General features: G+C 48.2%; 3 non-coding genes across 3 annotated transcripts; 2 read left to right on the top strand and 1 right to left on the bottom strand.

The window, feature by feature from the left end:
• Positions 1–692: 692 nt before the first annotated feature.
• On the bottom strand, positions 693–765 carry TRNAR-UCG (transfer RNA arginine (anticodon UCG)). Its single transcript has one exon. It is a non-coding gene; the product is annotated as a tRNA-Arg (tRNA).
• Positions 766–3,461: 2,696 nt separating this feature from the next.
• TRNAE-UUC (transfer RNA glutamic acid (anticodon UUC)) lies at positions 3,462–3,533 on the top strand. The gene has a single exon. It is a non-coding gene; the product is annotated as a tRNA-Glu (tRNA).
• Positions 3,534–9,114: 5,581 nt separating this feature from the next.
• TRNAS-GGA (transfer RNA serine (anticodon GGA)) lies at positions 9,115–9,186 on the top strand. Its single transcript has one exon. It is a non-coding gene; the product is annotated as a tRNA-Ser (tRNA).
• Positions 9,187–18,651: the final 9,465 nt, after the last annotated feature.

Raw genomic sequence — 18,651 nt, 5'->3', positions numbered from 1 at the left:
TAACGCCAAAGTATAAATATGGAGTTAGTTTTGCGTCTAATTTGCGTCGAAAAAAACGACGCAAATTCGGCACAAACGGAGTATAAATATGCCCCACAGTGTGCAGTGCTTTAGTGGGGGATGCTGTGCAGTGTTTCAGTGTGGGTCGTCCTGCGGTGCTTTAGTGAGGACACTGTGCAGTGCTTTAGTGATTGATGCTGTGCACTGCTTTAGTGAGGGACACCCTGCAATGCTTTAGTGAGGGACACCCTGCAGTGCTTTAGTGAGGGACACCCTGCAGTGCTTTAGTGAGGGACACCCTGCAGTGCTTTAGTGAGGGACACTGCGGTGCTTTAGTGAGGGACACCGTGCAGTGGTTTAATGAGAGGTGCAGTGCAGTGCTTTAGTGAGGACACGGTGTAGTGCTTTAGTGAGATACAGTGTGCACTGCTTTAGTGCTTTAGTGAGGGACATCGAGCAGTGCTTTAGTGAGGGGCGCGGGTCAGGGCTTTAGAACAGAAGGTTACACTTTAGGATTTTAACCGCGAGTTTATGAATTGAAACATTGCGTAACATTTCTACAAGAGGTTTTATGTGTCAGAGTCACCACCTCCTCCGTAGAAAGTTGCACTCTTTTAAGAACAGAAACATTCAAATGCGGGCATGATTGTCAAAACATAAAATGTATTTTCTGTAGTGCCTGAAAAAATATCCGACCACGAAGGGACTCGAACCCTCAATCTTCTGATTCGAAGTCAGACGCCTTATCCATTAGGCCACGCGGTCGCTTAGGTACTGCCCTATATATGTACTATTCATCCGTCTCCGAGCACCCCTGGCCGCTGCTGACATCCACTCATGTGCTTTACAGAAAGAAAGCGCGCCCTCTGCTCACAAGCACTTGTCTCCAGGCGCTATATGTCCTCACTGCTGCTCGATACCATCGCCCCCTTTCCCCCGCTTCCTGGAGGACTGAGAGGTGATGAGTTGTAAACGCGTTAAGGTTTGTGTCCTATCCGGATCCTCGTCGCGTGTGAACAAGATCACAAGTGCGGGTTGAAGCCTCCGCCACCTCTGTTTGCCCGCTTTGTCTCTTTTCTTTCATCCTGAGCCTGTATTATTCTCATCCTTTTCTCTGTCAGTCTTTATTCCTCTTTCCAGTCTCGGTGGTTTATTTTCTCTTTGCCTCTGTTTGTATTCCTCTCTCCCTAACTCTCTGTGGAGTCTTTGTTGGGCTGTTTCCTTCCCACTAATGCATGTTACTGTGGGTCTCTGTGTTACCGCTGCCCAGAGCGGTAATCACCAGCCTCACCCCACAAACCGGGATTCATGCAAGAGTGGAGTAATTTATTTCTTGTTCTTCTCTTTTTCTAGAGACTCGTTGTGCTCTCAACACTGGAACAACCAATGACTGACCATGTGGTCACCGTCCACTCTCAAATGTACTAAACCCAGGGAGTGACCAGCTGTCTCCATGTGTTCTAGTGGTTAAGATTCCTGCTTTTCATCCTGGTGGTCCCGGTTCAGTTCCCACAACCTCTCTGTTCTCAAACCCAAAGGGTTACAGAGATCCCACTTCATCTTATTTCCACTCCGTTCCCCCCGTGTGTGCTTATTACCTTCAGCATATTACCCAGAAACCACCGCGCGTAAACAAACCCAACTGTCCCCCCCGCACTTGTAAGTTATAAAGTGACGGACACTTGTCCTCTGACCACATATTGATACCAGGGGGTCCCTGAGGTTTGTCTTTTATTGTCCAATCACCATCCAAGCACTGTGTAGCTCCGCCCACAACAATGGTGAAACGTCACCTTTAGTTGGTTTGTGGTATTTACACACAGGGTAGTGTTTTGTGTCCTGTCTCAATGCAACGCCTGCAGCCCCTCAGTGCAGCGCCCTGTATCCCCTCAGTGCAGCAACTGCAGCCTCTCAGTGCAGTGCCCTGTAGCCCCTCAGTGCAGCACCTGCAGCCCCTCAGTGCAGCGCCTGCAGCCCCTCAGTGCAACAACTGCAGCCCCTCAGTGCAGCGCCCTGTAGCCCCTCAGTGCAGCAACTGCAGCCTCTCAGTGCAGCGCCTGCAGCCCTCAGTGCAGCGCCATCACCCCTGAGTGCAGCACATGCAGCCTCAGTGCAGCACCTGCAGCCACTCAGTGCAGCGCCTGCAGCCCCTCAGAGCAGCAGCTGCAGCCCCTCAGTGCAGCGGGTGCAGCATCTCAGTGCAGCGTCTGCAGCCCTCAGTACAGCGTCTGCACCCCTCACTGCAGCAGCTGCAGACACTCAGTGCAGTGCCTGCAGCCTCACAGTGCAGTGCCTGCACCCGTCAGTGCAGCACCTGCTGGGAACAGGTGCAGCACAAGCTGCAGGTGATGCCTGTGGGGGCCTCCAGGTGTCCTCTGTGCAGAGCTGCAGTGTCTTCCCTACAGTGCTGCAGTGACAGTCACTGCATGTAGTGCTTTAGTGAGGGACACATTGCTTTGCTTCAGTGAGGGACACAGTGCAGTGCTTCAGTGGGGGACACTGTGCAGTGCTTTAGTGAGGGACACAGTGCAGTGCTTCAGTGGGGGACACTGTGCAGTGCTTTAGTGAGGGACACATTGCTTTGCTTCAGTGAGGGACACAGTGCAGTGCTTTAGTGAGGGACACAGTGCAGTGCTTCAGTGGGGGACAGTGTGCAGTGCTTCAGTGAGGGAAGCTGAACAGAGTTTTAGTGAGGGACGCCCTGCAGTGCTTTAGTGAGGGGCACAGCCAGAGCTTCAGTGGGGGGGGGGGGGCACATTGCAGGATGTTGGAGCAAATTCGTGGCAGCCTTTGTAAACAAGGTCTTGTGCGCATTTCTTTCAATCACCCCCCCCCCCCCCCAGCATCCTCTGCTCTAAAAGTAGAGACACTCAAGTGCGCGCACTTATCGTGGGTTTCATACACATTTATATCCTGGAGCTGCTGAAGGAGTCCGGCCACGAAGGGACTCGAACCCTCAATCTTCTGATCCAAAGTGAAACGCCTTATCCACTAGGCCACGCGGTCACAGTGGTAAAGCGTCCTCTGGGGGCCCCTCCTGTCACTCCCAGGCTCAGAGCGGCCTCGGTTGTGAGCTGGACACATTGGGGGGCAGGGAGGGGTCCCCCAAGCTTCTATCCCAGCCCCTCGTCGCTCCTCTTTATTCCCCTCATTCTCATGCTCTGCTGCGGAGGGAATCACTTGTGTCTGTAAAGCGCCTCGAGCTGCACCTCACTCCTGTGGTATTAGGGGGCTGTCACATGACACAACCACAGCAATGTGGGAGGAGTCACCTCATCTGGACACAGCAGCCCCTGGGGTCTCCCCGGCCCCCTCTGCGTCTTCACTGTTTGTTGTCTCACTGTGCGTCTCTTTACCTCCAATTTGTTGTAGTATTTTTACCCCTCTCAGTCCCTCACTGTCTGACTGTCTCACTGTGGGTCTCTTTACCTCCAGTTTGTCCCAGCATGAGACTCAAGTGCTCCCATATGGTCTAGCGGTTAGGATTCCTGGTTTTCACCCAGGCGGCCCGGGTTCGACTCCCGGTATGGGAAGGTGTCTTTTTTTTTCATGTATTTGGTTTTTCCTGTGTTTTTTGTTCTATACATTTGTGATAATTATTCATTTATTGCGATCCTACTTTCTGTCACATCGTGAGGGATTAAAGCCGGACGATGTCCCCTAAGTGTCCATAACATTTTGCTGATACAAAAACGGTGATAAAATCCTCACTGAGATGAGTTTCATTTTAAAGGAACCTTCGCACGTGACCCCGCTGCTGCCACGAGGCTGTGATTTGGGGGGGCCGCCCCGGTTTGTCACAAAACCTGTAACTTTCACTCTCTGTGCGAAACGGCGATGCTCAACGTTTTCTTTTCTTTATATTTCCAAAGGTTGATAAAATAAGTGTTTTCAGACCCCTTGCTTGATGTTTGTGGATAGGAGCGCGGTTTGTGCCTTTTCCAGCTGGTTTACACATACAGTCTCTCATCCTTGAGTGAGTAAATCGTCCATCACTATGTAGGGTGCGCATTTTATCCGGCTTTATTTCCCGGGATTTCTCAATTACATTAGATGGACTCAATGTCTGAGCTGAGAAAATGTGTTTGTCAAAAAAAGAGACATGTTTATGTAAAAAATTTGTCTTTTGCAGCTTTAGATTCTGGGCCTAGTTATCATCGCGTCACGCGGAGCCGCCAGTCACCTTGCTGTGCTGCGTGATGGGGAAGGGCGGGAATGCGCCGTTCTTAATATTGGAGGCGCATTTCTGGCTTTTCCCAGCGCACAATGTGCTGCTGAGCGCCAGGTGCCTGCGCTGTAAGCAGGATTGTTTTTGTGCAGGAAGGGACACCGTATTGGGCAAAAAAATCCTCTGAGGCATTTCCTCTTTCCGAGTGTGCTGCAGAAATACACGCCTCACCTGCGGCCTACGTGTCGCTTAATGAAAAAAGCGCTTTTTCAGCAGTTGATAAAACACCCAACCACAAAGGGACTTGGACCCTCAACTTTCTGATCCACAGTCAGACTCTTTGTCCAGTAGGTCAGGTGGGCACCATTTGGCAGGTGCTGCAGTGCTGTTCACCCCGGCTCAAAGCATCCCTGGCCACTGCTGACAGCCCACGCAAGTGCTGTACTAGAAAGACAGGGGCTGTAGGCGCTATATGTCCTCATTGCCTCCCCACACAATCCCTTACTTTCCCACGCCTCCTTGAGGACTGAGAGGTTAAGGTTTGGAAAAATGTCCTTAGTACCTGACGGTTTTATGTCCTTTCAAACTTGGGCTCCTTGTTGCATTTGATCAAAATCACAAGTGCAGTTTGGCGTCCTCTGCACATTTCTGTTAACCCGTTTGGTCTCTCTGTTTCATCCTGAGCCTGTATTATTCTCAGCTTTTTCTCTGTCAGTCTTTATTCTTCTTTTCAGTCTCAGTAGTTTATTTTCTCTTTGCCTCTTTTTGTATTTCTCTCTCCCTAACTCTCTGTTGTATCTTTTTTGGGCTGTTTCCTTCCCACTCGTGCATGTTACTGATGCTTCTGTGTGTTTAACCACTGCACAGACATGGCTAGACCCCATTTTTTGCCTGGTATGTAATGTAGCCAAAAAGTTGTTAGTGCCCAGAGCCCCTGCTAACCAGGTTCCCTGGGTCAGATCTCTTTCCCTGAGCTGTTGTGAGGCATTGGCACAACTGGCAACACCTTTAGCTGCCACTATAAGTCCCTAATAAATGCTACTTAGGTACCCAGGGCATGTGGTGCTAAGGGTAGGCCCCTGAGGGCAGCAGCAGTCGTTGAGCCACCCTCTAGGGCCAGGCATCCAGATCTACCCATCTCTATCATTGTAGGCTGAGTGCTTTGACGCAAACCTAAAACAAAAACTCGACATGGCACACTGCCTGTGTGCCCTGTCCAATATACACTGCATACGCTATAGGTAAGACACCCCTTTGGCAGGCCTTCCAGCCCTAAGGCAGGGTGCACTATGATGTATGTGAGGGCATAGCTGCATGAGTGATATGCCCCCACTGTGTCCTTTCCAAACCTGGGACACAGTGAGTGAACAGAGCAGCCATTTTAAATGCACGAGCTGGACACTGGTCAATATGAGTTTCACAGCTACATGATGGTCACTCTGAACCCTGGGTTGTTTGGTCTCAAACAACTCAGAATAATAAATCCAAACTGGTACCAGTATTGGATTGATTAACCACATGTACCCAGGAGTGACCTTAGAGGTGCTCCCTGTAAAAGCTAACTACCCTGGCATGGTTGCTAGCCGGTCTTATCAAGCCTGCCACCTCCAGACTCAAATCTGCATCCCTGGGGTGAGAGATCCTTCTCTCTGGGAATCAGAACAGAGCCCTTCCTGGGTGGAGATGCTAAAACCCTCTCCCTCAGGAATGTACACTGCTGACGAGCTTTAAAGGACTTACCACCTTTGAAACTTGACCTCCAGGCCTGCTGCAAGCAGAAGATGGCTGCCCCTTTTGCAAACTCCCACTTTTGGCAGCAGCAATGGTGGAAAATCAAACAAAGGACAGGAGGAGTGGCCCTACCTAGCATCCAATCACCCCTAAGGTGTTGCATGGGAGGTGGACTCTCTATTTCATTTTCCTCCATCTTGGATGGAAGGAAAATAGCCAATCAGGTGTATGGAAGTGACCTCTGCCCACAGGAAGTGGTCACTTAGTGGGTGTAGCCACCCAAAGGTAGGTGACCCACTGGTCACTACCGGGTTCTCCCTAACACGCCCACTAAATACAGTATTTAGTGAGCATCCTTAGACCAAGAAATCATATTCTAAGGACTCAAGAAGACCAGCAACAAAGTAGACTCAAGGCATGAGAACTGAAGACCTGCTGCACAAAGAAAAGGCACAAAACCCTGCCTGCTGCACCCAGGACTCGACAATTGCTGCTGACTGGTTGCGTGGACACAGAACGGACTCTAAAAACACCCAGAGGACCTCCACTCTTCAAAACTCACCAAAGATCTCCTTCCAGTCTGAAGGCATCACTCTGCAACCTCAAGAAACCACCAAGCCAGTGAGGTCCACTTCACTGACTAGCTGCTGACCGTGGAACCAGATACCAAAGCCAGACCAAACTTCATACCATGAACCTGGGACTGCCAGAAGGGAGCTATGAGAACTAGAGTTGCCTTTTGATGCCTTACCTGTGCAAGTAGCCTGTTGATCATGAGAAAGGGGGGCAAGTCGTAATTTAGGGAAACAGACCAGTCCTGAGAGAAAGCATCTGAGGCTGGTGCCAATGGATCCGGGTGCCAACTGTAAAATTGAGGGAGCTGGGAGTTGAGACGGAAGACAAAAAGATCTATTTACAGTGACAGGACCATTTGTCCTGGATGGAATGAAAGATTACGGGATGGAGTTTCCAGTCCCTTGAATCCCGGAAATGCAGAGAGTGGCAATCCGCTACGGCATTGAGGTTGCCCGGAAGATACTCTGCACGAACCAAAAGTTGGTTTGAAAGGCAATATTCTCAGAAGGCTTTGGCCAGTTTCGCAAGAGGTTTGGATTTCGCACCCCCTAAATGGTTTATATATATTACTGCCGAAATGTTGTCCATTCTGAGAAGGATAGCGCAGCAAACTCTGTTCTTTGGAAGGCTTCTGATTGCAAAGGAGCCTGCAATCATCTCTAAACAATGTATATGCAATTTGGACTCCTCTAAAGACCATGTACCTCCAGTCAATATTGGACCACAGCAGACTCTCCAACCCGAGAGGCTTGCATCTGATTCTAACACAAGATCTGGGGCTGATGCAAAAATTGTTCTGCCGTTCCCGGCATCTAAATGGAGGAGCCACCATTGAAGTTCCACGTGGTAATCCTGATCTAACCAAACGGAGTCTGAGTATGCGAGGCCCTTTCTTAAATGCCACATTTTTAACCTCTGGAGAGCCCAATAATGGAAAGGACCTGGGAAGAGGGCTTGGAAAGAAGAAGACTACAGCCCCCCAGTGCAGCACTTGCAGCCCTTCAGTGCAGCGCCTGAAGCCCCTCAATGCAGCACCTTGTAGCCCTTAGTGCAGTGTTGTGCCTGGAACCCCTCATTGCAGTGCCTGTAGCCTCTCAGTGCAGCGACTACAGCCCCTCAGTGCAGCGCCTGGAGCTCCTCAGTACAGCGGCTGCAGCCCACTCAATACAGCGCCTGCAGCCCCTCAGTGCAGCGCCTGGAACCTCTCAGTGCAGCAGTTCCAACCCCTCATTGCAGCGCCTGCAGCCCATCAGTGCAGCGCCTGCAGCCCCTCTCTGCAGCGCCTGCTGGGAACAGGAGCAGCACGTGCTGCAGGTGATGCCTGTGGGGGCCTCCAGTTGTCCTTTGTGGAGCGCCGCTCTGTCTTCCCTACAGCACTGCAGTGAGAGCCACTGCATGCAGTGCTTTAGTGATGTGCAGAGTGCAGTGCTTTAGTGAGGGGCATAGTGCAGTGATTTAGTGAGGGATACAGTGCAGTGCTTTAGTGAGGGGCACAGTGCAGTGCTATAGTGAGACACCTGTGCAGTACTTTAATGAGGGACATTGTGCAGGGCTTTAGTGAGAGACGTGTGTAGCGCTTTAGTGAGGGACTGTGCAGTGCTTTAGTGAGGTACATTGTGCAGTGCTTTAGTGAGGGACTGTGCAGTGCTTTAGTGAGGGACATTGTGCAGTGCTTTAGTGAGGGACCGTGTGCAGCCCTTTATTAGGGATACAGTGTAGTGCTTTAGTGTTGGACGCTGTGCAGTGCTATAGTGAGGACACAGTGCAGTGCTTTAGTGAGAGATGTCGTGCAGTGCTTTAGTGTTGGACGCTGTGCAGTGCTATAGCAAGGACACAGTGCTGTGCTTTAGTGCAGGACACAGTGCAGTGCTTTAGTGAGAGATGTCGTGCAGTGCTTTAGTGACGACACGATGCAGCGCTTTATTGAGCTGCACTGTGCAGTGATTTAAAAACAAACTCACAATGTAGAATGTTGCAGCAAGTTTGTGCATTGAAAAGTGTGGCAGGATTTCTAAGGGACGTTTTGTGCTCATTTCTTAGAATCACCAAGTCCCCAGGAGCATATTGACTACTATAAGAACAAAGAGGTTGAAATGTGCGCCATGACTGTCGGTTTCATAAATATTTATTCTCTGGAGCTGCTAAAGGACACCGACCACGAAGGGACTCGAACCCTCAATCTTCTGATCCGAAGTCAGACGTCTTGTCCATTAGGCCAGGCGGTCACCACATGGGTGATGCTGATGTGCTGTGCACCCCGGCCCTACTGAGACATGCCCTCGAAGGACGGGGCACAGCTTGCATTAAAGGCAGTGAATTGTGCTCGTTTTTGCAGTAACTCTGAGAGCAGCTCTTCGGCTCAGCCTAGGTAAGGCAATGTAACAAGCGCCTCGACAGTCTGACGAGGCACTTCATCTGGGTACAGACTCCCTTATTAAAGTTCAGTTTTTTTATTTTAAAACACATTAGTGTCTGTTTTGACGTCTAACTTCATGTGAATATGCATCACCGAGAGGTTCTAGTCACATTACTGCCCCAATATAGATTTGTATCTAATTTTATGAAGGGGGACGAGGGACCTTTCTGGATGTGGTAGTGGGAATAGTATGATCCACACGTTATCAACAGTTTCTCAATCAGCCGAAATAGCTCAGTTGGGAGAGGTTAGACTGGAGATCTAAAGGTCCCTGGTTCGATCCCGGGTTTCGGCAAAGGTTTTGTGTTTTTTCCTTTCTTTCTAGTTCATCTAGTACTGGGCAGAAAATACAATAGACAAAAAAGGCGCAAAGGCACAAAGGCGGAAGTGACTGACCCCAACCACCTAAAAAGAATTAAGCCACAGAAAGGAGGGTGCGCTGAGCCCACTTTCTGGGTAAGGCTTTCTCGTCCCCAGGATTTAAAGGCTTGGATGTCAAATGGACATAGTAAATTAAGCGCTGGCAAAGCCAATAGGCTTGGCTTGTCAAACACCGTGTAATTTTTCTGTTTTGCCGCATAATCTTTGCTGCCTTTATTGAGTGACGGCTGCCGTGTGATTTGTCTCTTCAATACACGCCGGTGCCACAGCCCGCCCCTCCCCTCTCCCCCCAGCGCACAGGCACATTCCTCCAACTTCAATGTGTGTTTAAATCTAATATTCAGAGACAGTGACGTGTGTTTTCAATATTGTAACACAGCAGCTGCTCACTACTGTTGCTGCAAATCATCTCTGGACACCCTCCCGTTTCTGTATGAGAGGTCTGTTTTGATCTCAAATCAACTTTTTTTTATGGCTGTTTCAGGAAGTATAAACACATTTCTGTAAAAAATGTTTGTAATTGACTCTCACACATCACCCACATTAAAACTAAATTAAAGGGAAACAGTATTTAAAGCAATGTGATTAAGAATTCTTCAAGGTCATCGGGGCAAGCCTCTCTGCAGAAGAGCTGCCTGTATCGGGGCCCCTGGAAGGCTGGGGCCCTGGACCAGGGCCCACTTTGCCCGCCCTGTCTCTGCCTTGGCCAGGAGTTCCCTCACTGCCACTCTCCAGCAGCGCCCCTCATCTCTCCTTATCCCTCTCCCACATACATTTCATTATTGTAAAGCGCTCTCATAGTTCACTCACACTCAGTCGTGTGATCTGCTTGTGCACGTTCTTTGCAGCAGGCACATTAACCCGCTGCGCTACTCTATGATGAGTCAAAACTGCCACAAGACAAAATTCTCATTTCTCACCAACATGAACATTAATCATCAAAGTTGTCTTGGCGTTTTTATTGTTGCCTGAAAATTGCCCATGGTCGAGGAAGTTCTCATACTTTTAATCACAGCGCCCCTGCCTTTCACCAGAATCAGCACCAGGTGGAGCTGCACCGGTCGCACAGCCCTAAGCCGGCCCTGCTTCCGTACCGCATCCTCCAGGGGCCCTGGAGTCAGTCCAGCCTTGATTGAAGGAGCCGCCCACATACATGATGCGTACAAGTAACCTCTCCAGTGACCCCCCGTGGCACATGGGATACAGCACACGGAGAGAAGCTCTGGGCAGCTCGAGGTGAAGCACCTTCCGCCGAGTTTACTTTTCATTACCTCGGTTTTGTTCATCTTCAGTGCTGAGAAAAAAAAACCATGAAATTTGGTGTCCCACACAAGCTCGGTGCAGTTACAAGGACAGGCACTTCAGCTGCAGACAATCCCACAGAAATCTGAACATGGGCAAACCTACTAACAACATGCAGTGAGCAGAACTCTTAAACTTCCCAGATCCAGGCATGGAGTTAAGACAGTCAATGCTTTCTCTTTGCATTCTGGGACTTGTTGTCCTGAATGCATAATTGGATACACATGACTGCAACTCCCAGAACTCAAAGTGCAAAGCCTGGACTGCCTTATCTACTCATGCCTGCTCCTGGGAAATGTGAGACACAACCTCGGGGATTCACAGCGCCTTCTTGAGCTCTTTCACAACAGTTCAAAGTGCTTAATGCAGAATATGCAGGTAGTATTCACTCTCCTCTGCTATCTTCATACAAATGTGTATTGTATTCACCACTTTACAAAATAGCCCCTGTATGAAATAGGGTTATTGGTTGTGAAGGATGTGATTTGAGGGATGTGGGTCCTTCACAAGTAATAGGTCCACAATTGTCTCCTTACTGGGGACCAAGTACACACTGTAGGACTTGATTCTCGTGTGTGGTGAGGCAGAGCAGTCCAAGTCCAGCTCAGGAGGGGGCCGGGGGGGCACTAGAAATCCCAATGCCTTGGCACATATGGCATGGCATACATTCATACACTCATGCTATTAAATAATACATATTAATTTACACATATATATATCACTTACATGTAAGTACCTTTGGTGACACATTTATATCACATTTCACCCCTAGTGGGTCTTGGATCCCATCATCACAATCTCCCCCATCAGTACCAGACCCAACACCACAGTATAAGGGTGTTTCATTTTACATGAGTCAGGCCTACTGGATTTGTCCACATGAATATGTAGAAGGCATGTCACGTGGGTCATCTTATTAATAATAATAATACTAATCACATGTTAGAATTCACCATTTAAACCAATGGAAACCATAACCATACACCAGTGCAACCATAATAAATGTAAGCAGTGCATTTTGCATCAATAAAATTGTTAATACAGCATTTATATTCAAAATAGCTACCAACAAACCCAGAATCTTTCGTTTACACTCTTTATGTTGCTAAATACAGCAATAGAACCCACCGAAAAGAATTGTTGCATTTCCCAAGCTGAGGAGTTTACTGCAGCAGTTCAGAGTGCTTTGAATGTAATAGCCCTCTCCTGGGTTTCATGAATTCATTCACAGAGGAGACTTTGGGTTAGTTGCTAAATGAGTACATGGGGGGCTGCTGTGCTTTCCACAATCCTCGTCTACACTTAAAGCTTGCATTAGTGGTGCCCATGCCCCTTCTTGGGGCAGCACGAGAAAGGAAATATGCTGGTTGAAGCCCTTGCATGGCATTATGGGATGCATCCCTCAGGAGTTTGTGAATAAACAATGAGCTGGTCCATTTGACTCCTGTGGTCTTGTTCTGTGGATTTTGTTGGTTTCCTTTCCTTTTGTTATTTTGGTAATCCTGGGTACCTGTGCCCACTGGAAACCCAGAATTAGTTAGGGAGGATGGAGGTGGAGTGGGGGGCCCACTCCCATCTGTCTCACAGGCTCCTCTCTCGTGAGCACACCTTGGGTGCTGTGTGCAGGAGCCGGCCTCTCTGTTGCTGCTCCCATCGAGGGAGCAGCTTGTCTCCATCTTTTGCAGGTGGGAACGGCACTGTCTGGCGGGACCTCCCCCGTTCCACCCAGTCACTGGCACCAGGGGTCAGAGGCAGTGCCTACCCTGAGCCTCTTTTAGTCTTTGTTCTGGTTCCTGGCGAAGAGATCCCAGGATCCTCAGTAAGGGGTCCAGCACCACTGGACCTGAGAAGGTCCATCGAGTTCTGGGTATCAGCTGGAGATCAATTGAGTCCTAGGAGACAAAGTCCTTAGTCAATGTTGCAGGTCATCCAGGAGGAGAGGGTGGCTCCTCTTTCTAATGTCTTTCTTCTGCTAGTGTGTCCGCCCAGGTTTAGGGACTTTTTCCCTCTAGGGTACTGTGGAAGCCACATTTATGCCTTTGTGTATGTGGGGGGGGACATGTTGCCCTTTCTTAACCAATATGGGGAAAGTTCCCAAGGATACCCTACCAACCTTTGTCGCATTTCCTGTGTGCCCTAATGTGAACAATCCCACAGTGCCCCTCTCTGCCTAACTCCAACATGGCTGAACCTTTCTTCCCCTATGAGTGTTCCTTTGACCACCCCACAATTGTGGCCAGTGAAACGAGCAGCTCCTGCCTTTTGGTCACTCTAAACCAGATTGGGGGGCAGCGCCTCTCCCACTAGGCTTGGTGCCTGACAGGCTACAGCGACAAAGGAAGGGGCGAGCCCTGGTATTACCTACATCTGCCTGTGACAGGGGTGACCTCTTTGAAGTTAATCAAGTTCTTGAGCACAGCACACAGGCCATCCTGTCAAGGGAAGTACATCACCACCCCACACTCAAAACCTTTTGCCTCAACTCCTGGGAGCAGTTCTCGTTGCACCTAGAATAATTCAGACTGCTCACACCAAATCTCCGATCGAAAACAGAAGGGAGGATTGCACATAGGAGAGATCAGACTGCACATTGAATGAGTCAGATGACACATGCAGTGCTTGAAATGGAAAAATAGAAACCGGATAGTTTCTGAGGAGTGCCGGTACTCTCTAATTAAAAGTATTAAGTTTTCCTGAGAAGTGCAGGTACTCTCCCTCTCCAAATAGAAAAGTGCTGGTGCTCAGTACCGGACGGTACCAGCCCATTTAAAGCACTGGACACATGTAAATCAGGAGTAGGTATGTTATGTTTTGGTATGTGGGGGGCAGGAATGAGACAAGGAACACTGTAAAAAACCTTCACATCACACGTGTGTGCACTGGGAAAAAATATGTGACAGGATAAATGATTGTGTACTTACTGGGGATATTTCTGTTTGGGAGATTGGACCTGGTAGAAATATTTGATTAGAAAAACATTCTCAGTGAAATAAAAAGCTTTGAGTACACATTGCTGAAATAAATTGTGGGGCTGTGAACCGAAATTAAAAAGTATGCAAGGTACTGCTGAGATTTGAACTGAGGGCCTCCTGCTTATGAGGCAGGCACTTTAACAAACCAAGCCACAGTGCACCACAGGAGAACTCAGTGCCATGTTTGTCACGTAATATCCTCATGGTTGTGGCAGACCCCCCTGTGTGACAATCGCTGTCATATAAAACTCAACTCAAAACAACACAGTTTCCTTTTGTCAGAGGAACTGAGGAACCGAATCTGGTAAAAATCACTGGAAGCTTCCGGAATGCAAGACGTCACCCGATTTCAGACTCACTCATAATTACAATACAAGCATTTGCAACGCCAGTATGTTTGGATTTAATACCCCCATGCAAGCAGACACCTTCCCCCGCACTCAGTCATACCACTCACCCAACTTCACTCTTCCCTCACACAGATATTTTTTATTCACCCATCTACACTATTCTCACACAGGCACTATTAACTCACTTAGGCACTATTCACTCACACAGGCACTATTCGCTCACCCAACTACACTATTCACTCACACAGGCACTCTTCACTCACACAGGCACTTTTTACTCACCCAATTACACTATTCACTCACTCAGGCACTCTTCACTCACTCAGGCACTATTCGCTCACACAGGCACTATTCACTCACCCAACTACACAATTCACTCACACAGGTACTATTCACTCACCCAACTACACTATTCACTCACACAGGCACTCTTCACTCACACAGGCACTATTCACTCACTCAGGCACTCTTAACTCACAGAGGCACTATCCACTCACTCAGGCTCTATTTACTCACAGAGACACACCCTCAACTTGCACAGTGCAGCAGAGTTTAGTGCTGTGAATGAGTCGATGGTAATGGCGTCGGTGGACCGGGGCTGTGGTAAAGACGGGACGGTGCTTCGTGTACCTCACAAGCGGTGTCCACAGCCCACAGTGCAGGCAGTGACGCTGGTGTCAGCATGAGCATCGTCATCGGGGATGCCCAGGCTGAAGTGTGAGCAGACGAAGCCGGAGTGCGGGGCCCACAGGTCGCAAAACAAGCAGCGGCTCAGTGAATTCGTCCGATGACATTGTTAGTGAGACCAGGGTCACTGTGTGAAGTGGGGCAGTGTGGCTCCGTGCGACGTCAGCAGGTCACTGTGTAGGCCAGCTGCGTCATTGACAGTGTTGCAGTGGTTTTTCTCCTTGAATAGCACAAAGCACACAGTTCCTTGTGCTGTAGGAAAAGGAAACTGAAGTCTTTGATATCCCTGAGTCTTCCAACAAGAGGCAAGCTCTACTCCAAGCCCTCAGAGAATTTTCTCAAGCAGGACACACACCAAAATTCACCCTTTGCACTCTTATGAGGCAGAAGCAGAAACTGCAGGCCAGTCCAGCAAATCAACACAGCAAAGGGACAGTACTCCTCCTCTAGCTCTTCAGCTCTTCTCCTTGGCAGAGGTTCCTCTTGATTCCAGAAAGATTCTAAAAGTCTGGGGTTTTGGGTCTATTACTTGTACCCCTTTCTGCCTTTGAATTTGGCAAACTTCAAAGCAAAGTCTCACATGTTTGCAAGATCCTTCCTTGTCCAGGTCAGGCCCCAGACACACACCAGGGAGTTGGAGACTGCATTGTGTGAGGGCAGACACAGTCCTTTCAGGTGTGAGTGACCACTCCCCCCCTCCCTCTCACCACAGCTGGCTCATCAGGATATGCAGGCTACACCCCAGCTCTCTTTGTGCCACTGTCTAGAGGAGAGGTGTAACCAGCCCAACTGTCAAACTGACGTAGACGGGGAATCCACAAACAGGCTGAGTCACAGAATGGGTTAACCAAGAAAATGCCTACTTTCTAAAAGTGGCATTTTCAAACACACAATCCAAAAACCAAATTTACTAAAAAATGTATTTTTAAATTGTGAGTTCAGAGACCCTTAACTCCTTTATTCTATCTGCTCTCAAAGGGAAACTGCACTTTAAAGTTATTTAAAGGCAACCCCCATGTTAACCTATGAGAGAGATAGGCATTGCAACAGTGAAACCGGAGTTTGGTAGTATTTCATTGTTAGGACATGTACAACACACCAGTACATGTCCTAGCTTTTAAATACACTGCACCCTGCCCATGGGCCTACCTAGGGCCTACCTTAGGGGTGCCTTACATGCACCAAAAGGGAAGGTTTGGGCCTGGCAGAGGGTACACTTTACAGGTCGAATTAACAGTTTCAAACTGCACACACAAACACTGCAGTGGCAGGTCTGAGCCATGTTTACAGGGCTACTAATGTGGGTGGCACAACCAGTGCTGCAAGCCCACTAGTAGCTTTGATTTACAGGCCCTGGGCACCTCTAGTGCACTTTACTAGAGACTTACCAGTAAATCAGATATGCCAATCAGGAATAAACCAATCAACAATACAATTTAAACAGACAGCATATGCACTTTAGCACTGATTAGCAGTGGTAAAGTGCCCAGAGTCCTAAAGCCAACAAAAACGAGTCAGAAAAATTAGGAGGAAGGAGACAAAAACAGTAGGGATGACCCTGTAAAAAGGACCAGGTGCAACAGACACTATATACACTAGGCCATACAGTCACCCGAATCTTGACTCGTCCATTGGTTTCTCCTGTCCAGTGTTGCCAGATTAGGCCATTTCCTGCACAAATGGGTGGCATTTTTTCCCATTTATGTACGAAAAAACTCAATTGGTGGGTGCCTATTTTTTGGGCGTATATTAGCCTGTTGTGTGCATTTTTTAAAGCTGGGGCGGCATCTTACCACTGCAGTTGATTTTACTTCAGCTGCCTGGCACTTTATTGTTAAAGTGGCATTGGCATTTATCATGGCAGCCTTACTCTCAGACTGTGCATACACATCACGTGATGCAGGATAGGCAGGCGCAGGCAGCGTTGACAGCCAGGAGGAGGACTCAGCACACTGAACTGACAACTCACTGAGTGCTTGCAGGCAGGTAAGACCTCAGCTGGTGTTTGGGTCACAGGGTCATCAATCTAGTAGCGTGCAAAAGCACTACCAATGACAGCCCGATATAATAAATATATTGGCCAATCCCTTCCCCGGTCCGCGCATTCAATCCTTCACTCCAGAGGCGTGGGACACCCTCACCTCCTTGCGGTACTGGCTGACAGTGTGCCATTGCCCTGCAGTGCCAGTGAGTGACTAGTGACGAGAAGTGAGTGCTGTGGCAGGCAGTGCCCAGCAGCCATAACCAGCCCAGCGGCCAAGCCCGGCCTGACTCTCATACACCCAGCCCCTCTCTTGAGCTGTCTCCTGAGCCCAGCAGCAGTTCAGCATCACTGTGCCGGGAGCTGGGGCTCGAATGGCTTCTCTTGAGATTGGGGCGGGGCTGGTAGTATGGAGAAGTGAAACCCTGGGACTCTATCACTCCCCGGTAAGTGTGTGCAGGAAGATTCACTCTGGGTCGTGATTATAAAAACAAAACAGCGGCCCTCTGTAATGTAAGTGACGAACATATAAAGTGCCCCACTATCTTCAGGTACGGTTCGCGCTATATAAAAATTGCTGAAAAATGCACAGAGGTAGAAACAAAGCCTTAACATAAGGAAAGACAAATAGAAACACATTTACTGTCTGATTTGTACAGAGTGAAGCCAGAGATTTTGGACAAATCATGGCTTACATACTTAAACTGTGTGACCTTAGGCAAATATTTTATTTCACCAAAACTACTTTTTCTTCATAATCAGGAATGAAAGCACTTTCAGATGCGTGCCTTCAGAATACCAACTGTATATAAACCTGTTGTTTTTGAGTTACTAGACTACAATGTTGCTCTATAATAATTGAGGCCACAAACAGGATTCACATGACAACTGCCCTGCCTCCTGGGTCACTAATGGCACTGTCGCCAGGGTCAGGAATGGTTCTAGGTTCATGTTTAAATACTATCACTTTCAGTACATACTGCTATAATAAAATACTTTAATGTTAAAGCATCTACATGTTAAAGAAATGCACTTTTTAAATTTAGAACAGCTTATCATATTCTGTCATGATTGAGGCATCACTTACCTGGCTTTTAATTTGAGGACTCGGTCATGCACGGAATCTTCGAGCGAGGGCCCATCCTTGGCTTGGATCTCCCTGATAGCTGTCGGATTGCCCACCTCTAGTGCGCAGTGCACATGCTGAGAGCTTAAGTATTTTCAGGCACTGTCATATATGCTAGTGAGGTCATTAGCTCATATGGGAGCCCCTTGAAATGCTTGTGATCAGGATATCTGCAAAATAAAAAAGATTCACTTGCTTTGTGCACAGATTGTGTGCACGCATTGTAAGGCAAGCAAGGCATTTAAGGGAAATGTTAAAGTGTATCAGAGATTATCATGGATGAAGTACATGGATTTACAAATTGCTTCAGGGGCAATGATTAATGGCGTAATTTTTAAATGCATACTGTAACATAACAGTTATTTGCATAACAAACATTTGCACCTTTGGGCATCCTGGCTGTTAAATAAGATGTTTGTTGCTTGTAATCTATGTTGTTCCAAGCAAGACTCCCTTTTACGCACACTACGTTATACCACCTCCAGCTCTGACCTGCTTTGAGGCACCATGTTTGCATTTTGCGGAAGACACTATGGTGATGGCACAGCACGTAGAAGGAAAGTAGGACAGTATCTTACAAAGGAGCAGGGCATAGAAAATGCACAGAGAAAGTTGTATATCATTTATTTTTAATAAGTGTATCCGTGTGTTAGGCACATGAAACCTAGAAGAGCGATGCTTGATGGAATAAGTCTGGACCATTATTTGGGGTGCTTGTAGTAAACTCTCTACATGTTATAGCAAAATGTTGTACTCTCACTAAAAGGAATGTGTATCACGCAACAAAAGGGCGTAGACTTAGCTTTAATAAAATATTATTAGTATTAATGGTTTGAGTCCAAAAACCCTCCCACCTGTCGTATTGTGGGTGTATTGCCCAGGCGCATTCCAGGCTTGATTTCGGGGTGTGCATTGGAACTAAAGATGCCTCGAGAGGGCTGGAAGGTGGGGCAGCGGATGG

This window comes from Pleurodeles waltl, chromosome 4_2, assembly GCF_031143425.1.
Source record: "Pleurodeles waltl isolate 20211129_DDA chromosome 4_2, aPleWal1.hap1.20221129, whole genome shotgun sequence".
NCBI lineage: Eukaryota > Metazoa > Chordata > Amphibia > Caudata > Salamandridae > Pleurodeles > Pleurodeles waltl.
Note: the sequence above shows the minus strand (reverse complement) of the source record. Positions and strands in the feature narration are given on the sequence as shown.